This window comes from Hemiscyllium ocellatum (assembly GCF_020745735.1).
Source record: "Hemiscyllium ocellatum isolate sHemOce1 chromosome 27 unlocalized genomic scaffold, sHemOce1.pat.X.cur. SUPER_27_unloc_3, whole genome shotgun sequence".
Taxonomy (NCBI): domain Eukaryota; kingdom Metazoa; phylum Chordata; class Chondrichthyes; order Orectolobiformes; family Hemiscylliidae; genus Hemiscyllium; species Hemiscyllium ocellatum.
The window spans coordinates 996,498-1,014,957 of NW_026867498.1; the positions used below are offsets into that span (position 1 = coordinate 996,498).

Below are 18,460 nucleotides of genomic sequence, written 5' to 3' on the forward strand. Positions count from 1 at the left end.
TACATGGATTGACTGCCTGCAGATTGTGTGCTTTTGAACAAAATTGACTGTATCTGCAAATATAATTCTGCCAATACAATTTCACCCCAAAGAGTACTGTGTTTGTGTGTGCATGAGAGAGTGAGAGTGTGTGCATGTGAGTTTGTCTGTGAGTGTGCACAGAAGTGTGTTGTGCATGCTTGGGAAAGTGAGAGTGTGATGGAGTATGATGCTGTGAGTGTGAGAGAGTGTTGAGGGGTGTGTGTGTGTCTGTCTGAGAGAGAGAGGATGTGTGTGAGAGAGAAGCTTAATAAAAGCAAGGGGTTGCATTTTTGCTAAAACAAGGACTTGAACAGATAATGGTTGGGCCATGAGTCATGTTAGAGAACAGATAGACATGGAGGTGGGGGGAGTCGGTGTTCAGGTACATAGTTCTTTGCAAGTTGCATCACTGCTAGACAGAGTGGTTAAGGTGGCATTTTGCAACATTGCCTTCATTGTTCACACCACTGAGTATAGGGGTTGGGACATCATGTTGAGGTTGTACAGGATGTTGGTGAGGCCACTTTCAGAGTACTGAGTACAGTTCTGGTGGCCCTGTAATAGGAAGAATACGATTAATGAGGGTTTAATAAAGATTTACCAGGATGTTGTAACGACTGGAGGGTTTGAGTTATAAAGAGAGGCTGGGACTTTATTCACTGGAGCACAGGAGGTTGGGGGTTGACCTCATTGAGATTGATAAAATCATGAGGAGTGGAGGGAAGGTGAATAGAAAATGGCTCTTGCTTAGCGTAGGGGAACTCAAAACTAGGGGACTTTTTTTAAATATGAGGAAAGAGATTTAAAAGGAAGCGGAGGGGCAACGATTTGAAAGAGGGTGATTTACATGTGGAATGAACTTGCTGAGGATGTGGTAGATGCAGGTACAGTGACAACATTGAAACAGCATTTGGATGGGTACATGAATAGAAAGGTTTAGAGGGATATGAGCCAAATGCAGGCAAGTGGGACTGGTTTAGTTTGGAATCGTGGTGGGCATGGACGAATTGGACCGAAGTGTCTGTTTCTGGGCTGCATACCTCTATTGAAACCGGTAGAATTCTGAAAGGGGCTTGACAGGATAGATGCAGATAAAATGCCCCTTTGTGGGGAGGGTCTCGAATTCCGACAATGTGGGAGTGGGCCATTCAACCCATCTATTTCATTCTGGCCCTCTGAACAGTATCCCACCCATACCCAACCCCTTACTCCGTATTTCCCATGGCCAATCCACCCTAACCTGTACATCCCTGGTCACTATGGGTAACTTAGCACAGCCAATTCTCCCTAACCTACACTCTAATCTAAACTCGTCAGGCGCCTGGGTGGTGGAGTTCTACTGGTCGTGGGGTGGCCCCTGTGTCAACTATGGGGCCACCTGGAAGGTACTGGGCCCGGGAGGTGAAAGGTGAGGCAGGTTGTGTGTGTGTGTGTGTGTGTGTGTGTGTGGGGGGGGGGGGGGGGGGGGGGTGTAGCGGGAACGGAGGGGAAGGAATGTGGGGCCTGTCCTGTCATAGTGACATTTTACACTCACTTTCCATCTGCTTTTACTGGCGCTTGTGCTGTTTACCCCTCACTGTGTTTTTTAATCCTTGTGCTGTTTACCCCTCACTGTTTTTATTAATCCTTGTGCTGTTCCTTGTGACAGTGCAGGCAGGAGAAGATGAAACGATGGATAGATCAGCCATGATCTTGATGAATGACGGAGCAGGCTCACTTGTAGCAACTGGAGTGAATCCAGAGAGGGAGCAGACTTTGCGACCTCAGGTATGTGTCTGGGTGACCCGGGTGAGGAGAGACAGAGGTTCAGGTTAGGACTGTTTTCCGCAGCTTGCCAGAGTCTGAGGAGTGACCTTATATGCTTTTATATCATCATGAAGGGCATGGATAGGGTAAATAGATGTGATATTTTCCTTTGGATGGGGCAGTCCAGAACTAGAGGGTAATAGGTTTAGGATTGAGTATGTGGTGCTGCAGCAAGTCAGGCAGCATCCAAGGAGCAGGTAGATTGACGTTTTGGGGAAACGCCCTTCATCAGGGAAGTGTGTGTGAGAGCATGTGTGCCTGCTTGACAAAGTGAGATTGTGATGGAGTATGAACCTGCGAGAGGGTGTGTGTGTTGAGAGGTTAGTGTATGTGTATGTCTGAGAGAGCGCGTGTGTGTATGAGAGGGATACGGATATAAGTGAGGGTTGCATTTTGCTAAAACAAAGGAGGGCAAGACTTGAACAGGTAATGGTAGGGCCCTGGGTCATGTTGTGGAACAGAGACCTGGAGGTGTTCAGGTTCATTGTTCTTGGAAGTTACATCACTGGTAGATGGGGGTGAAGAAGGTGTTCAGCACACTTGCCTTCATTGTTCACATGCTGAGTACAGGAGTTGGGACATCATGTTGGAGATGCACACACAAAGTACATTACTCAGAGGGTGATAGGTGCCTGGAACGCATTGCCAGCAGAGGAGGGGACGGTAGATTCATTCAAGGTGCATCCGAGCAGTAGGACAGTCAAAGTTTCAGGCACAAGCCCTTCATCAGGAATTAGTAAGAGGAATTGAGTTTAGAAATGGGGATGTCATCCTGCAGTTAGGGGGTCATTTGAATAAATTCAAGGCTGAGTTAATCTGATCTTTGAACAAGAAGTGGATGTTTATGGAGGAAGGCAAGAAAATGGTTTTAAGCCCAGTTTAGAACAGTTCCAGAGTCAGACAACACAGAAACAGACCCTTCAGTCCAACTAAACCGTGCTGACTGTGTTCACAAACTAAACTAGTCCCACCTGTGTGTATTTGGCCCATATCCCTCTGACCCTTTCCTATTCATGTCCTTATCCAAATGTCTTTTAAACCTTGTTACTGTACCTACATCCACCACCGTGTCTGGACATTGATTCCACACACAAACTACTCTCAAAAAAAAAGGCGCTACTCCAGTCTTTTGAAAATCTTTCTCCACTCCCCTTCCTCATTTGCTCCCTAATTTTGAAACCTCCATCCTAGGGAAAGGACACCTGCGGTTCACCTCATCTACCCTCCTCAGGATTTTATGAACCTCTTTTAAGGTCACCTCTCAACCTCGTGTTCCAGTGAAAAAAGTCCAAGCCTATCCACCTAACTGTAGGTATATTCCTATCCAGTTATGAATTGTTCAATGCTGGTGCAGACTGGAAAGACCGAATGGCCTAGTCTTGCTCCCAACTCTCTCGCTCTGTGTCCAGGACAACAAGAGGCCCTAAGTCAGAGGAGCAGAAATTAGGCCATTCAGTCCATCAGGTCTAATCACCCCATTCAATCGTGGCTGCTAGGTTTCTCAACCCCATTCTCCCCGTAACCCTCGATCCCCTTGATACTCAAGAACCGATCTGTCTCAGTTTTAAATATCCCCAGTGACCTGGCCTCCACAGCCTTCTATGGAAATAGATTCCACAGATTCACCGCTCTCTGGCTGAAGAAGTTTCTCCTTTCTAAAAGGACTTCCCTTTACTCTAAGGCGGTGCCTCTGGTCTGAGTCTGTCCGACCAATGGAAACATCTTCGCAACGTCCACTCTGTCTGGGCTGTTCAGGATTATGTAGGTTTCATTTAGACCCACCCCCTCCCGAGTGTGGGCCTATGAATCAGCATGAGCCAGACCCTTCAGGATGAGGTACAGCAGGGATTAGGGTCAGTAAACTGAGAATGGAGGGAGAGTGTGAGGATGGAGATTTTCAGCTTCTAGAGAATGAGAGAGAAAAGTGAGATCGCTATAAATTAGAATTGATCGGATGGGCCAAAGTGTGGTAGATGGAATTAAATTTTGAGAAATGAGAGTTGTTGCATTTTGGTCAAGCAATCCAGGCAGGACTGACACAGTTAAGGGGAATGTTGCAGAACAAAGAGACCTTGGAGGGCAGGGTCCATAGTTCCTTGAAAGTAGAGTCTCAGGTAGACAGGATAGTGAATGAGGCATTTGGTAGGATGGCCTTTATTGGTCAGAGCATCAAGTAGATGAGTTGGGAGGTCATGTTGTGGCTGTCCAGGATGTTGGTTAAGCCAATTTTGGAATACTGCGTTCAGTTCTGGTATCCCTGCTGTCGGAAAGGTGTTATGAAATTTTGAAAGGGGTCAGAAAAGATTTGAGCTATAGGGAGAGGCTGAATAGGTCAGGGACATTTTCCATGGAGCATCAGAGGCTGAGGGGTAAACTTAATGACCTTTGTAATGGGCATGGATAGTGGGGGGAAACCTAAGGTCTTTTCCCCAGGGTAGGGGAGTCCAAGAAAACTAGAAGGCATATGTTTGAGGTGAGAGCAGAATGATTTAACTGGGGTCTGAGGGGCAACCTTTTCACACAGAGGGTGGTGCATGTATGGCACGAACTGCCAGAGGAAGTGGTGGAGACTGGCACAATTACAACATTTAAAAGGAATGTGGATGTCAGTCTGTTCTCAGCTCTGCTGGATTTCTGTTGAAGCTTTGACCCCCCCTCCCCCAGAAATAGGGCTCTCCCAAGGATTTGTATGGTGTCCTATTTGAGGAATTCTTTCTGTCTTACATCGAACTGTCCGTATGCAGCTCTGATTTACAACAATATTTACGTCAACAGGACTAAAGCATCTGCTATCAAATTGGCATCGAGCTATACAGCACGGACATTGACTTTTTCTCTCTCTCATGCACAGACGCACATAACAAGTCCATGGGGGTAAATTTGTATTTGCAGAATGATATTTGCAGTTATGTTCTATTTTGCTAAAAAAATACACAAATCTGTAAGCAGTCAATCCATATAATAGTTTGTAAATTCCACTTTGGAAATAGAACCAGTCTGACTCAAGACTGGGACACACAGACAGACTCTGACCTCACACCTTTAATGCGTTGTCTGAACTGAGATGTCACATTTTGCTATAAAACCTCGAGTTACCTTGATAAGGTGCCTTGCAGGAAGGTCTGGGATTTACATGTGAATGATAGCTGCAACCCAGTCTAAAAGATGAAAGACTTGACAATCCAGGTTTGTTCAATATATCATTTCGGTGGCAGGACACTATAATGTTTTTCTATAAGTTGTGTCTTATGATCTTATTCTCCACAACTACCTGAAGGATCAACGCTCTGAAAGCGAGTGCTTCTAAATAAACCTGTTGAACACTCACCTGGTGGTGTGAATTTTAACTTTGTCCAGCTTAGGATGGATTGACCGTGCCCAGAGATGTGCAAGTTAGGTAAATGTAGAGCAGTAGGGGTAGGGGAATAGGTGTAGGTCTGTTACCTTTCAGAGGGTCGGTGTGGATTTGTGGGGCTGAGTGGCCTGCTTTCACACACTGGGAATTCTCTGAAGGGAAGGGATTGGCACAAACTCATTTTTTTTTTTTGGCTTCCCAAATTCAGACCTCCTCACCTCTCAGCAGTATCCCAATGTTGTGAAAGATATTAACTTCAGGTGGAGTTATCCAAAATTCAGAGAGATGTCAGTCTTGACGTTTTTGCTTTTCTGCCCCGGAAGATCCTGAATCAGCACCTTCAGGGGAATGAGTTAGATCAGAGTGAGAACAGAGGGGGAGAGAGAGTGGGATGGTGCTTTCAATTTTGAGGAATAACAAAAGAAAATATTCCACAGAATTCCTTGTTCAGAATTTCTACCCTGCACTGACAGTGTTGACTTTTGTAATCTCTTTTTACATTTCAGGATCTGAAGATGGAAGTTTCAAAATCAACAGATGAAGGCCTAATGCCCAAAACGTTGACTCTCCTGCTCCTCGGATGTTGCCTGACCTGCTGTGCTTTTCCAGCACTGCACTTACTGACTCTGACTCTCCAGCGTCTGCAGTCATTACTTTGACGTCCATGTCTGACTGTCATTCAATCCATTGGGACCGCAACAGTTTTCAACTATGATTCTGTGAGAAGGAGCAAAGCTTTTTGGTTCCTGTTTGGGTACGTTTTCAGCATCAGTGGGACTGGATGAGAGACCCTACCGTTGCAGTGCACTGAGTGAGGAGCGTGTAACAGCTCTACGGTTTGGAAAGAGGAATTCACGGTGGAGAGAAGCTCCACATGCGTTTGTGTGGGGCTGAAGCTTCGGCCATGGAGAAACCCGAGGAATCCCACCCTGTGGAGAAACCATGGAAGTGTGGCGACTGTGGGAAAGGCTTGTTTCCCGTCTGCCCTGGAGACCCATTGGCGCAGTCACACTGGGGAGAGGCCGTTCCCCTGCCCTGACTGCGGGAAGGGCTTCAGCGATTCCTCCAACATCCAGACCCACCAGTGGATCCACATGGGAGAGAGACCCTTAAGCTGCCCCGAGTGCAGGAAGGCCTTTACCCAGGCCGCCTCCTTGCTGACCTACCAGCGGGATCGCATGGCATTGCAGGGGGATTGAAAGAAAGACAGCCGAGTGCATTTACCAACTGGACTATCAACCCAGTTCTAGTGGCTCCCGAGTTCGATTCCCACCGCGACAGATGGTGGAATTGGAATTTGGTCAGAAATCTGGAGTTCAGAATCTAACGGTGAAACCATTGTCGGTGGGGTGGGGGTGGAAGAAAACCCCCATCTGATTCACTCAGTTCTTTTTTAGGGAAGAGCAGCGTAGAGTCAACCAGACTACTGTGGGTCTGGAGTCACGTGTAGGCCAGACCAGGTAAAGGATGCAGCTGGGACATCGGGAAAAGTTTGTTTATAAACAGTGTGTTTCATGTATTGAGTGAATGTAAAGAGGAAGTGGTGGATGCATGTTCAGATGCAATGTTTAAAAGACATGTGGATAAGTACATGAATAGGGAAGGTGTGGAGGTATATGGGCCAAACACTGGCAAGTGGCACTAGTTTAGTTTGAGAACATAGTCAGCGTGGCATAGTTGGACTGAAGGGTCCGTTTCTGTGCTGTCTGACCATAACTGTTCTGTCATGGTCTTAAATCCATTTTCTTGCCTTCCACTATAAATGTGGTTCCTGTACCTGCATCCAACACAAACCACAAAAAAACCCCTCATGCACACAACATAAAAATCCACACTTTATTGTTCAAAACTCAGATGAACTCAGCCTTGAATAAACTCAATGACCCCCTAACTGCAGGAAGACATCCCCACTTCTAATCTCAGTCCAGCCTGCTAATATACCACTTGCCTTGCTGCACCTGTCTGACAACTGGCATTGACTGATGTAGAAGGATGCTGCTAATCAAAGCACTGATCACAGGCTGGTCTGGTTTCAGGACCTGATTTCTCTATCCTCTGTTGATCTCCCTGTTCCCACAGACTAAGATGTCGGTCTGTTCTCAACTCTGCTGGATTTCTGCTCAAGCTTGGTCCCCGCCTTTTATAACTTCTGGAACGATAAAATATTCAATCAAGACCCAAGCCACAATCTCCCAGCCTGTCAACTATCCTAATACAAGGTGTAGTCATAGCAGGGAATCAAACAAGAAAAATGAAACAAAATCATAAATAAATAGGTGCACGTGCTTAATGTTTGTTCATGAGGAAGTCAACCAGAAATAGGGGTCTCCCAGGAATCTTACAGTGCCCTACTTGAGGAATTGTCACCCTTACACCTATTAGGATCCAGCAATGAATTACAACAACATTTACACCAACAGAAATAAAGCATCGGTTATCAAATAGAGATAAACAGCACGGAAATAGATGTTTCTCTATCTCATGCACACACGAGATAGATCATCCATAGGGGGTGAGTTTGTATTTGCAGCATGCTGTTTGCAAATACATTCTACTCTGCAAGGTTTGTGAAGGTTTGTAGCTCAGGTTGAGGTTTAGGGTGTAGGTTTGCTCGCTGAGCTGTAGGTTTGATATCCAGACGTTTCATTACCTGCCTAGGTAACATCATCAGTGGCGACTTCTATGTGAAGCGAAGCTGTTGTCTCCTGCTTTCTATTTATATGTTTGTCCTGGATAGGGTTCCTAGGGTTTGTGGTGATGTCATTTCCTGTTCATTTTCTGAGGGGTTGATAGATGGTATCAAGATCTGTGGGTGTGTTTATGGCATTGTGGTTGGAGTGCCAGGCCTCTAGGAATTCTCTGGCATGTCTTTGCTTCGCCTGTCCCAGGATAGATGTTGTCCCAGTCGAGGTGGTGGTTTTTTTCATCCGTATGTAGGGCTACGAGGGATAGAGGGTCGTGTCTTTTTGTGGCTAGCTGGTGTTCGTGTATCCTGGTGGCTAACTTTCCTCCTGTTTGTCCTACGTAGTGTTTGTGGCAGTCCTTGCAAACCCCCGGAGTATGGGTCTGGGTGGTGTACACGTCGACAGGTCGGTGTGGACTTGTTGGGCCGAAGGGCCTGTTTCCACACTGTAAGTAATCTAATCTAAAAAGATTTACAAGGATGTTGCCAAGACTGGAGGATTTGAGCTATAGGGAGAGACAGAACAGGCTGGGGCTGTTTTCCCTGGAGCGTCAGAGGCTGAGGGGTGACCTTATAGAGGTTCATAAAATCATGAGGGGCATGGATAGGATAGATAGACAAAGTCTTTTCCCTGGGATGGGAGAGTCCAGAACTAGAGGTCATAGGTTTAGGGTGAGAGGGGAAAGATATGAAAGAGACCTAAAGGGCAACCTTTCCATTTAGAGGGTGGTACGTGTATGGAATGAGCTGCCAGAGGAAGTGGTGGAGGCTGGTACAATTGCAACATTTAAAAGGCAACTGGGGGGATATGGGCCCCGTGCTGGCAGTTGGGACATCTGGTCGGTATATACGAGTTGTCCAGGTTCAGGTGGATTGACAGTACTAAAATACCCATAGTGCCCAGGGATGTGCAGGTTAGGTGGATTAGTCAGGGGTAAATGTTGAGCAATAGGGGTTGGGGAATTGCGTGGTGGGTTACCCTTTGGAGGATCGGTGTGTAGTCTTTGGGTCGAGTGGCCTGCTTCCACACTGTGGGGAGTGTCTGAAGGGGAAGGGATGTTTGTAAACTGTGCAGGGCAACGCAGGCGTAGTGCGGGGGCCTGCTGTTGGCCTTGCCCTGCCTCTTGCTCCTCCCCCTGTTGTTGAGCTGTCTAAAAAACAGCTACTCTTTCTCTGCCCTTTTGCTGGGGGCATCTGAAGCTGTAACAATGTTGGGCCACAATAAAGGTAACCAGAACGTACTGCTGGGCTCAGGCTCTCATTGAAAGCTCCAAGCGGTTTTTGTTTTAAAGCTGCTCATTTCTTGCAGCCTCCTGCACTACGTTCCCAATGTCGTGTATCAGATGGAGCAGTGAATGAGTAGCTGGGTTCGTTAGAAATCATAAACTTTGCAGGAGTGCAGGCACTGCATCGTTTCATCTGCAGTTTACTGGCAGCACCGGGAGGTATGAGCTGTGTTCATTAGAAAGGAGGTGGAGGTGCTGCTGTTGGACTAGGTGGGACAAGGTTTAAAAATCACAACACCGGGTTATAGTCCAACAGTTTTATTTGGAAGCACTAGCTTTCGGAGCGCTGCTCCTTCATTGGGTAGCTGTGGAGCAGGATCATAAGACGCAGAGTTAAGAGCAAAAGGTCACAGTGTCATGTAACTGATATGATATATTGACAAATGTAGATTGATGTTAAGCATTCAGCACACTTACCTTAATTGTTCACACCATTGAATAAAGGAGTTGGGACATCATGTTGAAGTTGTACAGGATGTTGGTGAAGTCACTTGTTGAGTACTGAGAAGGCTTCTGGTGGCCCTGTAATAGGAAGAATACTATTACAGAGGGTTCAGTAAAGATTTACCAGGATGTTGCCAGGACTGGAGGGTTTGAGTTATAAGGAGAAGCTGAGACTGTCTTCACTGGAGCACAGGAGGTTGAGGGGTGACCTCATTGAGATTGATATAATCATGAGGGTTCTATGTAACATGAACATCAAAGAGCGAGGAGCCTGCACGGTTATGTCAAGTGAGTGGGGGAGAAATTGTGGCATTTGGACACTTTAAATCCATCAGAAATAGCATCTCCATAGAGCATACTGTGCATGTCAGGTGAGGTGCCAGAAGACTGGAGGTTGGGTCATGTGGTGCCACAGTTTAAGAAGGGTGGTAAGGACAAACCAGGGAACTATAGACCAGTGTGCCTGACATCAGTGGTGGGCACATTGTTGGAGGGAATCCCGAGGGACAGGATTCTACCTTCATCTAGGTGGATGGGCTGGGACTTTTTCACTGGAGCATTGGAAGTGGAGATGTGACCTTATCAACGTGTATAAAATCATGAGGGGGGAGATGAGGTGAACGAAGGGTGTCCTTCCCCGAGGGTTGAGGTTTCAAGATTAGGAAGCAAATTTTGACAGTGACAGGAGAAAGAGATTTTAAAAAGAAGGGCACAATTTTTTTTTTTTACACAAAGTGGTTCACGTGAGGACTAAATGTCGAGAGGAAGTGGTGGATGCAGGTACAGTAACGTCATGAATAGGAAAGGTTTGGAGGGATATGGGCCAAAACACTGGCAGGTGGGACTGGTTTAGTTTGAGAACATAGTCAGCATTGACTAGTTGGACTGAAGGGTGTGTTTCTGTGCTGTCTGACTCTGGAACTGTCTTAAAACTGGATACTGGTCTTAAAACCATTTTCTTGCCTTCCCCCACAAGCATCCACATAAAAATCATGTGAACTCAGCCTTGAATATATTCACTGACCCCCTAACTGCTGGAATACATTTCCACTTCTGAACTTAATTCCTCTTGCTAATACACCACTTGCCTTGCTCATTGCCTGCTGCACCTGTCTGACAACTGGCACAGAAGGACACTGATGCCCCTCTGAACATCCACGCATCATTCCTGATGAAGAACTTGTGCCCCAAACTACGACTGTCCTACTGCTCGACCCCCTGTGCTTTGCCAGTTGTGGTCGTCTCTACATCAGGAAGACCGAGCGGAAACTTGGGGAATGGTTTGCCGAGCATCACAGCCGGGTCTGCAGACGCTGAGCGGACTTCCCAGTCTCCACCCATTTAAATGTCGCTTCCCACTCCCCTTCTGACAAATTGGAGAAACAAAACTTCATCTTGTCTGAGCAGTCCACAGCCCGGAGGACTCGACACTGAGTTCTCCAACTTCAAATAATCTCCCATCCCATCCCCCAACTCACTTCCCAGCCCCTTCCACTCTTCCCTGCCAACTAGATTCCTTCCTCCCATTCACCAACCAGATTATGGGGATAAGGCAGGAACAGGATACTGATTGAGGATGATCAGCTATGATCATAATGAATGGTGGTGCTGGCTCGCAGGGCAGAAGAGCTGACTCCTGCACCTATTGTCTATTGTACCCTCTACCTGTCTCCACCTATCCTCACTTCATCATCCTGCCCCCAGCACACCCTTGTTCCACAGCTCTCCCTATACCCACCCCCAATCCTGAAAAAGGGTTACACCAGATACCTCAACTTCACCTCCTGATACTGCCTGGCTTGCTGCGTTCTTCCAGTCTCCTGCCTGTCTATTTTGCCAATTGAGACAAAGGCTTGGACTAACTTTTCCAGAGTCTGTCCCCTCGTGGATTCACTCCCATTCCTTTCATTTGCTCCAAGTCAACAATTGAACCCCAGAATGAAACGTAAATGGAAAAGGGGGTGAGAAAAGAGAATGCTGTACACACAGATGTTGGACAGAGGAAGGAAGCTGCAGTCTGAGTGAAGCTCAATGTTCATTGAGAGAGAGGAGAGGCAGGAGCTTCAGAACCTCATGGCCCATTCACCAATAGGGGAGCTCCGAATGGCAGGAGGACAAGTCTCCTTCCGGTCCTCCAGTGATCCTTATTTGTCCATCAAAAGTAGGTTTTGCCCCTTTTCTGCCGACAATGAGGAACACGCCCAATGTTTTGGTGACATTGGCAAACATGTGCGCTGCTTGTTGACACTGAGGAGTGTACACAATATGCTCTGTAGCAATGCTGGTGTTATTGACAGATTTTAAGTTTCCAAACGTCTATCGGAGATCAAAAAGGGCAGAGCGATTTTTTTTGCATCATGTGGCTCGATATTTGATTGAGCAGCCAGACAAATGCAAAAGCAATGTTTTTAAGTCTTTTCCTCTGTGTTGGGGTGACCTTCACAACTAGAGGACATAGGTTTAGGGTGAGGCCACAAAGATATAAAAGGTACCTGAAGGGCAATGTTTCCATGCAGAGGGTGGTGCAGGTATGGAGTGAGCTGCCAGAGGAAATGGTGGAGGCCGGTATAATTACAGCCTTTAAAAGGTATCTGGATGGGTATATGAATAGGAATGGTTTAGAGGGATATAGTGCTGGCAAAGGGGACTAGATTAATGTAGGGTATCTGGTTGGCGTGGACAGGTTGGACTGAATGGGTGTGTTTCCGTGCTGTACATCTCTATGACTCTAAATAATAAGTCTACTTCTTCAATGAACAAACTATATCCATGTTAACAAGGCTTAGTGCACAACCTGCTTTACAAACCATTCTCAACAGGTCCTGCCCCTTCAATGACTGAGGAACATATACATGCTGGTGCATAGTATCTTCACTAGTATTTACACACTACCCTCAGCAATTGCACAAGTAACAGCAAAGAGTAAACAGCACAAGGATTAAACACACAGTGAGGGGTAAACAGCACAAGGATTAAACACACAGTGAGGGGTAAACAGCACAAGGATTAAACAACACAGTGAGGGGCAAACAGCACAAGGATTAAACACACAGTGAGGGGTAAACAGCACAAGGATTAAACACACAGTGAGGGGTAAACAGCACAAGGATTAAACACACAGTGAGGGGTAAACAGCACAAGGATTAAAAACACAGTGAGGGGTAAACAGCACAAGCGCCAGTAAAAGCAGATGGAAAGTGAGTGTAAAATACCGGTGTCTGCCCCGGGCCGCACGGCGCCATTTTCCTAACGGCCGCCCTCCCGCCGCTTCCTCGCTCGAGCGACTTCTCCTCCCAACCGCCTTCGCCCCCGCGTGACGTCTGCACGGGGGATGGGCGGGGCCGGGGGAGCCTCACCGTCACCAAGCAACAGCCACCTCGCGCTACAACTGCTCATTCACAAAAACAAACTCTCCTGTCTCGCTCTGCAGCTGCAGGGGGGGACACTGCCACGTTTCGAGGAGCCCTGTCTACATTGGGAAAGCTCACCGCTCCATTTAAACACATATTCCCACATCTAACGGAACGGCCTCATATCTAAAGGGGGAAATCTGCATTTTAAAGGAACATGGACATTTTAACGGTATTTCTGCAAATACAGAGATGTAAATGGACGAGATTACATTTCAAAGGGATATCTTAATATGTAAGGTAACGCAGTTATATCTAAATGAATCTACATTTCGAAGAGACGTTGCCCTGTTTATAAGTAGAGACAAGAGGTGTGAATACTCTCTGTGCCCCAATGTTCAGTCAGACTGACATTTTTCTCAGAAAAGCTCTGCACTTAAATTACATTCTTGAGAAGGTAATTTATAGATTCGGGTGTAGGTTAGGGAGAATTGGCCGTGCTAAGTTACCCATAGTGACAAGGGGTGTACAGATTAGAGTGGATAGGCCATGGGAAATACAGAGTAAGGGGTTGGGTGGGATACTGTTCAGAGGGCCAGAGTGAAATAGATGGGCTGAATGGCCTGCTTCCACATTGTCGGAATTCGAGACCCTCCCCAACAAAGAGGCATTTTATCTGCATCTATCCTGTCAAACCCCTTTCAGAATTCTGCTGGTTTCAATAGAGGCTGCTGCCGCTGGAATACAAAAAATGTCACCTTTATTTGTGGTTAGCACTGCTGCCTCACAGCGCCAGAGCCCCGGGTTCAATTCCTCTCCCACATCTGCGTGGGTGTCCTCCCACTCTCCAAAGACTTGCGGGTTAGAGTGAATTGGCCACGTTAAATTGCCCCGTAGTGTTGGGTGACGGGGAATGGGGCTGGCGGGTTGGTGTGGACTTGTTGGGCCGAAGGGCCTGTTTCCACACTGTAGGGAATCTGATCTAAAGTTCTGGAATTTATATATTGATGAACTAAAACCTGCAAACTATTTTAAAAGATGAAGGACTCAGAAGTGATCCAGGTTTGTTCCAAATATTGCGTCGGTTGCATGACGCTGTTATCTTTTACTATTAATTCTGTGTCTTATGATCCTGCAGCACAGCTCCCCGCAGAAGGAGCAGCGCTGCAGAAGCTAGTGCTTCCAAATACACTAGGGGGGCGGGGTTTAGCGGAAGGGCGTTGCTCATGGGCGGGGCGTTTCTCGTGAAAGAAACGCGCGCTAGTAGGCGGGGCGAGGCTCAGCGGGAGATGCGGTGCGTTGAGCCTGGAGGCGCGCGGCTTTGTAGGCGGTTGCTCGTGGGGAAGGGGGCGTGGTTTTTATTCGCGCGGGGACCAGGGAAGGGGTGGGTTTTAGTGCGGCAGGGGGAAAGAGGTGTGGTTCCAAGAGGCGGGGCTTTGTCTCGAAGGGGCGGGATTTACGAGCTTTGGTCGGAAGGGGCGAGGTTTACGTGTCGCATTGGAGGCGGAGGGGGCGGGGCCGAGGCCGTCCCGAAGACGGAAGTGTGTCCGCGGCCTATTGCTTCCGCTGGAGTCTCGGCTGCAGCAAGTAAGGTAAAACTTTATCAGTATTTCCTTTTACAGAGTTTGTATTTAATAACCAGTAATGGCTACTCAATATCATCATAAAGTCCCAAAATGCCATTCATTTCAATCCATTGCAGATAAACACTAAGAGTTAATTTTCTACGGGATTCAACAGCCTCAGCACTAAAATGGTCTCACAAGGGAACGGCTGTGAATGTTATCACTTGGTGTCCTGTTCACACAGATTCACCGATGCTGAGGCAAACCTTCTTAATTGCCTTACAGCATCCTGTTATCACTTGGTGAGCCCAGGTGTCCCTATCTTTAAGTTCTCTCCTCTTTCTCAGCCTTCCTGCCTGTTTATTTTCTAGTGCAGTAAATGTATTCAATAATTCAGCATTACCTTTTAGTCTAAATGTTTAATGACAAGTTTTAAGGCTGTAGACTTTATCACCCAGATGCCCACACCCTCATTCCTCCCTTTGATTGCACCGCGATCACTGAAAGAGAAGGCTAGTCCAAACGAATGCCCTTCAAGGTGGTCCAGCCATCAACATCCTGTAGAGCGGCACCACCATCTTCGCGGCTCATCTGGTCATATTTATCATCGCCATCGACACGTGGGTGAGCCATCGGATCGCAAAAGGTGCATCTTCTGGGGCAAATCTATATCACTAAGGGACCTCATAAGCCGAGCAATTAAATACCTAACAATACCAATACTGACAAACATTAATAGCTAAATTGATAAGCCAATTGTACCATCAGCCAGACCTGCAGTTTCCCCAACTGGTCCCTTCAGTCATTCTGTCAAGGAATACCTGGATCTCTTCTTGTATCTTAGTAATATTGCCAGTGAGATCGGGAATGCCCATAGTGCATTTATCTTGGACAGTGGTGCAGACCTCACCCTCCCGGGCGAGTATATAGTCTAAGGCATACCGATTCTGCATAGAGTAAAGACACAGGTCTGCTAATCCCAGTTTACTCTGTTCCAGAGCCTCTTTAGTCTTATTTCCTCGAATGGTCAGGCCACAAAAGAGGGAATTGTGGTTCTTTTGACTTGTCACCCCTGCCAATCCTTCCAACCTCAGGGTACTCTGGATTTCCCAGCCTATTGGGTGTCCTGTATTGTCACCCAGTCCATTGGGATCCTTCCAGTCGGAGTAAAGTTGGCTGAGACCGACCGCTGCATTCTCCTCAGATGGAGGTTCCATCGACTTGTCCACTGACCAGGACAAGGTACTGTTGTGGGAACAAGGTCTCCGATATTGATGATGTTATGAGGGACATCTTTGCCATCCATGACAAGGAAATTGGTAGCTTTACCTCAGCTGAAGAAATAATAGTCTGATTTGGGGTAGATTAGGGAGAGTTTGTCAAAATAGGTTACTGAAATGTTACAGCAGGGGGTCTGGTCAGATATACAGGAGCAAAGGGTCGTCGTTTTGCAAGAGGATTCGCTTGAGCGCTGTAAAAAAATGGGCCAAGTGACTCGTGCACCCGCACTGTATAGGAGACAATGGTCCTCAGAATGCTGTTCCCATTGGGCTCTCCCTTAGCTCTATTGTACATGGTCTTGGTGACAATATCAGATTCTGAAAAGAGAAAAGGCCTATAAATGCGCAAGGGAAGGGTTCCGTTCCAGGCCCATGTACCGCATAAGGCCTGCTGTACCCCAGCCAGTGTTACACCAGCTGTTTGTATACACAGACCGGAGCTATTGGAAAGTGATATTTCACTTCGCAGGGTCAGCAGCAGGAAGACTGACGAATAGTATGGAATCGGGGACTGGGGACTGGGCAAGTAAGTCATCTCCTGATAGAGAGGAGTAACATACTCCTGCCTCTGGGATGAAGAGCGTTCTGTGGGCCTGTATAAATAAGTTGTTTGCGGATTGTGAAGTTTCCCCGATCAGGCTACCCTTTTCTCGAGTCGGCCCGTCCTGCAAAAAGGGATGGTGTTCCCAGGCATCCTTAAAATATTTACCATAATAACGGGGTTGACCATTTTTGTCCTCACTAGGCTTGCGTCTGCAGGTAAAATAAAAAAAACCATGGTAACGACATGGTAACTACCACTGATTTCTACTGTCCAGGTGGACCATCTGGTCTTTCTGATGTAAGAGTCCATTGCAATAATCAATCTTCATCACGTCCCACACGTCAAAGGCGTCTGGTCCGGTGCACTGGACGACATCTCCTCAGCATGGGTGGTGGATAATCTCTGATCATTCCTGGTCGCATCCATACTTAGTGGCTTGCCCCATCCGGGTGTTATACGTGATCAGAAAGGTGAGGAGATAGGCGATCCCCCACATGTCCCTCCTCTTAGTTCAAGTATCTGTAATAAGATTAACATTAGAACAACAGCAAAATTCAAAAACCCAACTGGACAGTGTTCCACTCCTTTTGTTGGGATTCCAGTATTCTCTCCTCCTCTTCCCCACTTTTGATTGGTGCGGTCAATCAATTTACAATGGTGCAGTTGGACCCAAGCTGAGTGCCCAGCGACTTTGACCGCCGTAGGGGTGGGAAGTAAAACCTGGAAGGGGCCATCCCAACGAGGTTGGAGACCTTTGCCAGTCCAGGTCTTGACGAGCACCAATGAACCAGCCTCTACCCGTGACGAGGCTGAAAGGGAGGGAACATCGCTGTAGGCTGCACGCTCCTGGGTGTGAAAGGCACGCATAACACTAGTTAGAGCAAGAACGTAACCAACCATTTCTTCGGTCATGTGGTGGAAGGGGACTGCAAAGGGAGCCGAATCATTCCAAGGGGTACGGAGGGGGTGACCAGAGAGACTCTCTGCTGGAGATAGTCGTGTCTTGCCCACAGACATGGATCGCATCTGGAATAAAGCCACAGGGATTCGCATAACCAGGAGAGGCCAGACTCAGCCATTAATTTGGCAAGTTTAGTCTAGACTCTGGTTAAAACATTCACCAAGGCCGGCCACCTGAGGATGATAAGCACCATGCAGTTGCCGACAAATACAAAGCTGGGAACAGAGTTCTCCGTTAATATTACCTACAAAGTGTGGTCCATTGTCCGAGCTAATGCACGCAGGTATACTGAAGGAATTATTTCCTTAAACAAAATCTTCACCACAGACTCAGCAGTAGTGTTAGGAAGAGGGTAGGCTTCAATCCACTTAGAAAAGACATCAACAATAAGCAAGACATATTTATAGCAACTCAACTCATTTCTACAACTCAATGAAGTCCAGTTGAAGTGTCTCCAAGGGACCCTCCAACAAGGGAGTTCTCGTAGAGATACTTGAACTAAGAGGTGGGGGATCACCTACCCACTGACCTGTATGATCACGTACAACATCCTGATCGAGAAAGCCACTGACTGAGTATTGATGCGATCTGGAACGATCTGAGATTATCCTGATGTCATCTGGTGCACCAGACCAGACACTTTCAACGTGGAGTCGCTTGAGCGATGGCGTGAGCTGCCAGAGGAAGTGGTGGGTGCTGGTACGATGATATGTCAAAAGGCTCTTGGACAGGCATCTGAATATGAAGGGTTCAGATGGGTCAGGGCCAAGTGATGGCAAATGCGACTGGAGTCATCGAGATGTACAGCACGGAAACAGACCCTTCGGTCCAACTCTTCCTTGCTGACAAGATAGCCAACCCAATTTAGTCCCAGCTGCCAGCACCCAGCCCATATAGGGGCCAAGTGATAGCAAACGTGACTAGATTAATTTCGGATATCTGGGCAGGTTGGGTCAAAGGGTCTGTTTCTGTGCTGTGTGATTCTAATTGTCTTCAGTGAAAGCAGAAGTGTGGTTGTGAAGGCTGGACTTTCAGGGCATGTTTTGCCCTGACTGGGAGCAGAAGAGTTTGACTGAAGTGTATCGGTGTTAATGCCTTGATGTCTCATTTTGCTCCCACCTTCCCAGGGTCATTAACCATTTTGTGTCTGGTCCTTCCTCAAGAA

General features: G+C 47.1%; 1 protein-coding gene across 1 annotated transcript in view; it reads right to left on the reverse strand.

Moving 5' to 3' along the window:
- LOC132808052 (zinc finger protein 850-like) overlaps nt 1–18,460 on the reverse strand; it is a 61,181-nt gene that overhangs the window by 23,294 nt on the left and 19,427 nt on the right. The window lies entirely within an intron of this gene.